The following is a 10,557-nucleotide window of genomic DNA, read 5'->3' as shown; positions in this document are numbered from 1 at the left end:
CCCCCCCGCAATTCATCTGTTGGAATCCTAACTCCCAAAGGGGATCATGTGAGGAGGTGGGGGGTCTTTGGAAGGGGAGGTTGGAGTCCTCATGAATAGAATTAATACTCTTAAAAAGAGATCCCACAGAACTTCCTGGACTCTTCCACCACATAAGGATGCCATAAGAGGTCTGCAACTCAGAGAGCCCTCATCCATCCATGCCAGGACCTTGATTTCAGTCTTTCAGCCTCCAGAATGGTGAGAAACAAATTTCTACTGTTTATAAGCCACCCAGTCTGTGGTATTTTGATTATAGCAGCCTAAACAAAGACAAAAATGACTAAACACTGATAAATCACAGGTAGTGTGTTTTTCCCTTCTATATTTTTCTTTGATATTATAAATTAAAAACCTTACATTATCAAGTTTGTCTCTCATTTCTATGGAATAGTTAAAAGAGCTTCCTTTTCTTAATCATTTGCTATCCTCAGATATCTATATACGATCTCATATTATTTTAAGATTTTCCTGTATATTTAGAGGAATAAAAAATTTTCTCTTATAAATATGACAAAATGGGGGAGAGTAGAAATGGTACATTTTGATTTATGCTGCACACAGATAGTTGTAACAAATGGGTAATCCTGGACACACAAAAAATTAGGCATATCACTCTGTCTCAGGAAATGGCTAAAGCTCTTTGATCTGTTCTTGTCTGTAAAAAAGAAGATTCATGCTCATTGATAAAAATCTGTAGGAAATTATGTGGTTTAATGTCTAAAAAATAAAGATGTTCCAGAAAAGTTCTGTGCCAATTAGATTTTTACAAATAAGACCATATCTTAAGTAGAATTAGAAATAGTAAGATAAAATAATAAAAGCAGAATTTGTTGTTATAGGTTAAACTCATTGTAACTCCAATAACTATTATGAGGTATATGGTAAATAAAATAATGCCCCCCCTAAAAGTATCCTCATCCTCATCCCAGGAACTTGAATATGTTACCTTGTATGGCAAGAGTTATTTTGCAGATATGACAAAATTAAGGATTTTGAGATGGGAACTTTATTCGTGTGAACCCAATGTAATCACAAGGATGCTTATAAGAACGAGGAGGCAGTAGAGTCAGAGAGAGGGAATGAGACAGAATGTGACAACAGAATGTATAAGAATGTGACAACAGAAACAGATCAGAGAGGAGAGAAGATGCTAAAACTGGTAGATTGGAAGATAGAGGTTATGGGCAGGAATGTATGAAGCCTCTAGAAGCTGGAAAGGGCAAGGAAATGGACTCTCCCCTGGAATCTCCAAAAAGAATGTAGCCATGTGGATACATCTTAGATTTCTCACTTCTAGAACTGTAAGATAATAAATTTATGTTACTTCCAGCCATTAAGTTGGTGGTAATTTGTTACAGCAGTAGGAAACTAATAGAGATTGTCAGATAAAAATGCAGGTGCAAAGTTACAATTGAATTTCAGTAAGCAACAAATAATTTTTTTGTATTATTTATGAGTATCCAATTTGTTCCAAATATTGCATGGGACATACTTATACTAAAAAAAATTTGTCGTTTACCCTAAAATTCAAATGTAATTGGGAATCCTGTTTATGTGTTTTTGGTTTTGGTTTTGGATTTGGTTTTGGTTTTGGTTTTTACTAAATCTGGAAACCCTAAAGATTATAGCTGCCTTACTTATTCACTTGCATATTAATTTCTACCTCTAGTTTTATATGTGAAGTTTTCTTAAAGGAAGATGACTGTATTCATTATGTTATATTGTTGTAGGAAATTATAATATTCACGAAGCAATTTTTACCTGGAAATTCCTCATTGCAGTGTGAGGATGTATAGTTAAAAATATGTGCTAATGGCTCTTTTCTATGTTAGGAACTTCCTCTCTGGCACAAAAAGGGAAAGTCTGCAGATAACATCTCATAATTTTAAAGCTATATGAGGGTCTGAAAGATTATCTAGTACAAGGCTTGCAAAGTCAAGTGACTTCAGGGTCCAGTCAAATGAGTGAAGCTGGTCCGTTATAGGACCATAGGAAGTAATAGGACTGTGGTGACCCACACAACGCATGCCCTTTCTAAGGAGATCCAAATATTGTTAAAACTCTCTGATAGCAAAACAAATATAGGCTGAATTTTCTTAGGCCCTCTCTTAGTCTTCATCAACCCAATCCATCTAAATAAGCTCTTGAAGTGCATTATGCTTGCCAAGCAAATTTACCCTTCTGAGGAGTTCCTTAGTCCCTTTCAGCCAGATTTTTGGTCCCAAACTCCTCCTTTATAAATTCCAGAATGTCTACTGAGCTGACTTCATCTTTAAAAACCATCCAAATTCTTGCAGCTTTTAAACATGATCACTGACCATCAGTATCAGCATCACCAGGGTACCAGTTGAAAATTCAGATTCTTGGTTTCCACCCAGACTTACTGAATCAGAAACTTTGCAGGAAGGTTCCTACAGGTTTTGTTTAAAAAAAATCCTTCAGATGGTTTTTATGCACACTACAGTTGGAGAAGCACTGATCTAAATTTCTTGGAGAAAGAGATATGCTTGTTCTTGTCCATAGCTCTGGGATTCCCAGTCTATTCTGTGTAAAATGTGCTTGCCGATGTCATCTACTCCCCTCCCCCAGGTGACACTGCTAAGGGGTTACAGATTTCTGGAGTGAAGTGGAGGCAGAAAAGAAGTTATGGAGTTCCTAATACGTGCTAGGCAGTGTGATTGGTGCCAGCAAAGTTGTGCTGTCATATAAAGATTTCCAACTTGCTCTTCACTGATTTTATAGGAGAGCTTCCAATTACAACCTAAACTTGAGCTATATTTCACTCAACAGCATGGATTTAAAAAAATTAATAGACGTTTTTAAGAGCACAGCAAAATTGAGTGGAACAGAGTTCCCATATACCTCTCCTTCCCCATCCCCACTACATACTTGCAGCTTCCCCCACAATCAATATGCCCCATCAGTATGTGTCATTTGTAACAATTGATGAACAAATGTTGACACATCATTATCACCCGAAGTCCATAATTCACGTTACAGTTAACTCTTGGTAGTGTACATTCTACGGGTTTGGACAAATGTCTAATAGCATATATTCGCTAATAGTGTATCATACAAAATAGTTACATTGCCCTAAAAATCACCTGTGCTCCACCTATTCATTCTTCCCTCTCCTCTAACCTGTCACAGCCACTGACCTTTTTACTGCCGCTACAGTTTTGCCTATTCCAGAATGTCATGTAGTTGGAATTTTACACTATATTACTTTTTCAGATTGGCTTCTTTCACTTAGCAATATGCATTGAAGGTTCTTCTGTGTCTTTTTGTGGCTTCATATCTCATTTATTTTTATTACTGAGATGTACCATTATTTGTGTATCCTTTCACCTATTGAAGGGCATCTTGATTTCCAAATTTTCACAATTATGAATAAAACTACTATAAACATTCACGTGCAGGTTTTTGTGTAATCAGTCTTCAACTCATTTGGGTAAATGCCAAAGGGCACAATTGCTGGATCACATGGTAAGAATATGTTCAGCATTAGAAGAAACCTGTCAGACTATATTCCAGAGTGGCTGTATCATTTTGCATTCCAACCAACAATGAATAAGGGATCTTGTTTCTCCATATCTGCACCACCATCTGCTTTTGTGAGTGTTTTGGGTTTTGACCATTCTAATAGGTGTATGGTGGTATCTAGTTATTTTAATTTGTGATTCCTTAATGACATATGATATTAACATATGTTGAGCAAATACATATGCTTATTTGCCATCTGCAAATCTTTGGTGACGTGTCCAGATCTTTTGCCCATTTTTAAATTGAGTTTTATATTTTGTTACTCTTGAGTTTTAGAAGTTCTTTGTAAAAACATTTTTTTAAGAGTTCTTTGTATATTTTGGATGATAGATATGTATTTTGCAATATTTTCTCCCAATCCGTGGCTTGTCTTCTCATTCTATTCTGTCAGTGTCTTCCACAGAGCAGAAATTTTTAATTCTAATGAAGTCCAACTTGTCAACGTTTCTTTTATGGATTGTGTCTTTGGCATTCTATCTAGAAAGTCATCCTCTCCAAACCCAATATCATCTAGATTGTCTCCTCTGTTCTCAAGTGTTGTCTAATTTTTCCATTAGAATCCTTAGCATGTTAATCATAGTTATTTTACATTTCTGGTCTGATCATTCCAACATTCTTGGCATATCTGCGACTGGCTCTGATGTTTGCTGTCTTTTCAAACTATATTTTTTGTTTTTTAGTATATCTTGTAACTTTTTTGTTGAAAACCAGACGTCATGTATTGGATAAAAGGAACTAGAGTAGATAGGCCCTTAGTGTTGGTGAGGTGTAGTCCTGTGATTTGGTCCCACTCTTTTAGTGAGCCTGTGCCCTTAGGCTGTGACCTTTACAAGTGGTTCTTGGTTTCTTACCCCCACCTTCCTTAGGTAAGACAGGAAACTAGCGGGGAATGGACTCTGGTTTTCTTTATTCCTCCCAGGGCAGGTAGGCTCTGGTAAAACCCCATTCTGTTGGGCTCTGGTGACATAGTTCCTCTTATGGCAGGCCTTATTAAGAAAAGCCAAGTGTTCTGCCCCATGTCAAAATGTCTGCTTTTCCCCTCCCCTTGCCAGAACCATGAGAAGACTTTTTCCCCAGTCTTCACTGTGAGAGCCTGGTTGGGCTTCAGGAGGTAAAACTCACAGAAGAGAGGGAGTCATCCTATGAGTGGCCCCCAACTGGAATTTTTAACTCTCAGACTTGTCTACACTGAACACCAACAATTAGTCTGTTACAGCTTGGGTTTCCTACCACAGAGGTTCCTGTGGAGATTTCTGTATGTGAGTTTCTGTTCTGGTAAGTTGTGGTTCTCTGTATCTGCCTGTCAGCTTCTCCAGATTTTGCAGCAGTGGTTTGTTCTATGGCCTCACTTCTGTGACACATCTAAGAAAGTTGTTGGTTTTTAGTTTGTTCAGCTTTTTTTCTTTTCCTGTGGACAGGAGTGATCATTTCCAAAATGACTGTGCGCTAGACCAGAAACTGGAAGTCACGTGAAGTAAAAACTTAAAACAGATTATTTTATTTAACAAACATGCATGTAGCACTTACTGTGTGCCAGGTCTTGATTTAAACACTTATAAATATTAATCCTAATACTACCCTATGAAGTAGGTGAAATTATTATCTCTGTTTTACAGATGGGGAAACCCAAGGCACAGAGAGATTGATTGCCTGGGGTCACAGAACTAGTAATTTATATAACTAGGATTCATTTGCAGACAGTCTGTCTCAAGTGACTGTATTTATAACTACTACCCTATGCTGCTTCTTATAAATGGGAATGCATTTCTATGCCAAGTGTATGATCTTCACGTTGACAGTGAGTCAATTTATTTTCTTTTTCTGTTAGGATCTTAACTTCTCTCTATTACATTGATGTCTACAGTTGACCCTTGAATAACATGGTTTTGAACTACATGGGTTGACTTATATGTGATTTTTTTTCTGATGAATACAATACATTACTGTAAATGTATTTTCTTTTCTCTAGCTTTTTTGTTTTAAGAATCCAGTATATAATATATGTAACATGCAAAATATATTTAGTCAATAGTTTGTGTTATTGGTAAGGCTTCTGTTCAACAGTAGGCTATTAGTAGTTAAGTTTTTGGGGAGTCAAAAGTTATATGCAGATTTTTGGCAGTGTGGGAGTTGGGGCCTTAACACTCCTAACCCTTGCATTGTTCAAAGATCAACTGTACATAGAGAAGAAAGCTATTATTATTAGATTACCCAAACCCAATATCTTATGTTCAGACTTGACATGGAATTAGAAGTCCAGTCATGAAGTAGGGCTCATTAATGCAAAGAGACATGATGAGATCCAACTGTAATCCCAATGCTTGCATATAGACAAGAGTGAGATTGTAATTTAGCTTTTATTAATAAGCAGTAGGAGAACTTGTACGTGCAAAAGTGGTGTTGGTTCTTGATTGAGAGACTCTTACAGAATATGTCATTTATACATAAAACCTTAGCCACTCTCCTTTAGTCCTAAAGCCCAAGGATGTTGCACCTATAACTCTTTATTCAAATTAATGATTTAAGAAGAAAGGATTCTACTTTATTTCTTGTTTTCACCTTGTTTACCTATACCTAAAGTTGCCTAGGAAGGAAGTCTTAGATTGTTTCAAAAGCAGCAGTTTCAGCAGAAGTGGGAGAATACCAGATGATGGTGACTGTCAAGAGAGGTAATAATGGACAGCCAAGACAAAAAGGGGGTTTCATGTGGGCATGTCTCTTTAACAAGCAATAAAGTATTATTTTGAGTTAGTACTTCAGTGATAGGCAGCCTCAAAGATGCCTTCATTGATCCCCACTTTCTGGTCCTGTATAATCCTCTCCCTTTGAGTGACTTGCCTTGTACCAATAGGCTACCTTAACACTGAGGGGATGATGCCCCTGTGATTAGATTACAAGAGGATGTAAATTCCATCTTTCTAGGAGTTTCTTTCCCTTGTTGGCTTTGATGAAGCAAGTTTTATGTTAGGGGGACCCATATAGCAAGGAAGTAAGAGTGTCCTCTGGCCAACAGCCTTACAGATGTTGAAGCCCACAATCCACAGCCCAAATGGAATTGAATACTGCCAGTGATCACATAAGTGAGCTTGGAAACAGAGCCTTCCCGAGTTGAGCTTTCAGATAAGACCTCAGCCCTGGCTGATCTTGATTGCAGCTTTAAGCAGACCCAACTGAGTTGTGCCTGGATTTCTGACGTGCAGAAACTATGAGATCATAAATGTGTATTGTTTAAGCTGCTAAGAAGCAATAAAAAGCTAATACAATTTCTAGCACAAACTCTTAGGTAAGCATTTCTTCTGGATTTCCTATTTCCACTGACCTATTCTCATCTTGCTGATAGTACAAAGAAAATCTACATTTAATATTTTGCAACCTCTGAGTTCATAAAAATGATGCTAAAATATTTTGTGAAGGAATTTGTAGTACATAAATGCTAATTCTGTATCACTGAAATGTGCGTTCTCCATGACCAGGAATTTTTTTGATGATCTCTAAGAGGTTAACTGAAAAGAAAGCATGGTTTCTATCTCAGGAATTTTGCTATAGTTAAATACTACTGGATTAGGATAATTTTCATCTATGGCAATATAAAATGTAGGGTAAAATGACTTAATATGCAGACGTAAAAGCCTTGGCCAACTTTATTTTTACTGAAAACAAAAAAACTGAGGCCTGAACATGTAGTTTTTGAAAGTCATTGACAAGCAAAAATCCATTCAGCAGTGGATTTTCTTAAATCTGTTCTGATAATATTCTCTGAAAAGGTAGATGTATATTGGAATATCTGTTATGAGTACATATCTGTAAAAAGAAATACCCATATCTGCTTATAAACAGAGACTAGATGGGAAGGCTGAAATTAACAGAGATTATTTATTATGTATGATGGTACCATTTGTCTTTAATTTTTATTTCTGATTTTACTAATAAAAATTAGATTGTGTAGCAAATAAGAATCTAAAAGAATGTAGTCATTTATATAAATATTTTTGTGAGCATGCTATGTACCAGGCTCTAGTCTAAGCTCTGGAATATCATAGTAAACAAAATAGAAAAAGTTCCTTGGAGCTTACGTTATACAGACAAGTGGACAGGAAATAATCAACAAACAAGCAAATGAATAATGCCTGGCAATGACAAGTAATAGGTTTGGGTGAGAGAGAGTGGCCAAAAGGTTACTGTGCAGATAACATTCTCAGAAAGGGGCCTCCTGATGCATCAGCATTTGAGGAAACCTGGAACTGTGGGGAATGACTGATTAAGTAAGTTGACTTTAGTATTCCAAATGACCAAATAGGCTGTGAGAGAGGTTGGTGGAAACAAACCACCTCTTTGAGGTTCTGTGCATACACAGCTAGATGTGGTTTTATGAGAGGGAATTTAAAAAGCCTAGGTTCCAGAGCCAGCCTCATGATTTAAATTCCAGCTCTGTAGCTTATTAGCTGGGTGACCTTGGGCATATTGTAAACCTCTCTGGAAAAAAAAAAATGAGGCTAATAATTACATTCTCGTAAAGTGGTCATGAGGGTTAAATAATCTGTGAAAAGCACTTAAAACTGGCCTCAGCCTATTTAACAATAATAAACATTAGCTACTGTTCTTAGTAAGTTTTCTAGATTACAATATTTATCCTTTATTAAGCATATCACTCTCCAGAGATAAAATGATCTGCCTTTTATAATGTGAGGGCTCTAGCCTTCAAATTTGTAAATCCAATTTCCTAAGTAGCTTTCAGCACAGGAGTCCAGAAATATCTTTCCAGACACCTTAGGTATAAGGTACGTTGTTAAAACAGAGGTATAAAGAAGGAGGTGTCAGGATTCTTTGAAATCATCTAAGAAAGTCACACATTTTTTTAAATGTAATTTTTATAGTGGTTCAGGGCATGGACTTTGGCATCGGGCAGCCTTGGGTTTAGATCCTGGCTTCGGAAACAGTGGTGTCTTGGACATATCATCCTACCTCTCTAAAATGGAGTTGTTATAGCTGACACTCTAGTAGCATTTGTTATGTGCCAGATACTTTTCTAAGATGTTTACATACATTAGCTCATTCAGTCTTAACAAACCCTTTAGAAAATGGTTACTATTATCGTCCCCATTTTACAAATGAGCAAACTGAGAAAGAGATCAAGTGACTTTCTCACAGTCACACAGCCATTTAAGTGACAAAGTCAGGATTTGATTGGATCCTGTGGCTCCAAGTTTGTGTACTTAAAACCCTTCTACTCTACTGGCTCTGTAATAACAGCTTCTACCTCATAGGTAGAACTACATTAAAAGAGGTTGTGTGTAAGCACTCAGCAAAGTGAAAGACACTGTGTAAGTGCTCAATAAATATTTGTTGAATGATTGATTACGCAAAGTCATAGTAGATTATATCACAGTAAATAATCTGTATGCATACTTTATTATGGCTGAATAATTCAATTCTTTTTCACCTTTTTTAGGTAACCTTGTATATACTAATCAATTTTGCAAATCCATTATAGTCTAACAACACTATTGGATTACCTGGCAAAATTTGTTTGTACTGAGCCCATGCTGGCTCCTGATGGTCACCTCTTATGTTTCTAAATGCCCACAGACCATCTGTTTGAGAATCTATTTTAGAATTTTGCTTGCAATCAGTGTCAAGCTCATCATTTACATATTTGCCTTCTTTGCATTTTTGGAACTTGGGGAACTTCTAGTTCTCTTCAGGATGAAAATCTAGTTCATATTACTGACATTCTTCATTAGTGATGAAGACCATTAGAAATTTTTTCTACCTAGTTTCAATTTTTTGTTAAAGTAATGGGATGACTGTGTTATACTAGAAAAGCATTTGAATCACACAACTAGCAAATCACTTCTATTTCAAACCCATAACTGTATCAGATTGTGGGGCTGATCCAGCATAAAATTAGATTACTCATCTGTTAGAGGAAATTTTCCAACAGGAAAATTTAGGTAGGATATGAGTCATATAATCTGACATTCTTCTGCTATCTAAATAAATCCTATTTCTTTTAACTAAACCATATGTTTTAAAAGAGTAAAGAAAAACTAAAAATGCAAAATTTTTGTGCATTGAACCCCTCAACCAATTAGATATTTTATACATTTGAATTTCTGAGTTATAGCTGGACCTTAAAAATAGGTCATTTTCTATTTCCAACTGCATTTTTTCTTAATTATTTTTGATTATTTAAATATAGCAAAGAAATTAAGCTATGATTACTTTTGTTTTCTCTCTAGGTGGTATTGTTTATAGCAAAAGCTAGTAGTAAAAGTTTTGAATATTGAAATATATAGTGCATTGTCTTTCTTCTTAAATTTTCTAAAGATCAATGACATTGCTAGGAGATGAAAATTAAACTTCATACCTTAAGTTGGTCAAATTGTATTTCATTTCTACAATGTACACTTAAGATGGTAATAAGTTGCTTCCATTGGGAAGTTCAGGTACACAAGTTACAATTAGGGGCCCATTGACAATGGTTTAGCCTTGGTAACAGAACCTGAGGTTGCACTCCCACCCCCTGTTCTCTTCCCTCCTTTAGTTTGAACTGCTGAGAGGTGAGGATGAGTTGTAGTGTAACTACAAAGGATGAGGGTGGTAAGAGAAAGAAAACAAGACAGAGCAGACCTTGGTGGATCTTAGGGGAAAACGAATCTATTATTTGGGGATTTAAAGTCCCTGTAAGGGCACCTGGGTAGCTCAGTTGGTTGAGCATCCCACTTCTTCTCAGATCAGATCTCCTGGTTCATGAGTTCTGCCCTGCCTTGGGCTCTCTGCTGTCAGCATGGAGCCTGCCTTCAATCCTCTGTCCACTTCTCTCTTTGCCCCTCCCCTGCCAATGCTTTCTATCTCAAAAAATAAATATTAAAAAATAAAATTAAAAAAATCCATGTGAGTGTGTTTATGCATGTGTCTCTGTGTGTGTTTGTGGATTTAATTTTTTTAATGTTTATTTGAGAGAGAACCCCC

This window comes from Crocuta crocuta, unplaced genomic scaffold (assembly GCF_008692635.1).
Source record: "Crocuta crocuta isolate KB4526 unplaced genomic scaffold, BGI_CrCroc_1.0 scaffold331, whole genome shotgun sequence".
NCBI classification, from domain to species: Eukaryota; Metazoa; Chordata; class Mammalia; order Carnivora; family Hyaenidae; genus Crocuta; species Crocuta crocuta.
The sequence above is the reverse complement of the archived record's forward strand: the minus strand, read 5'-3'. Positions refer to the sequence as shown.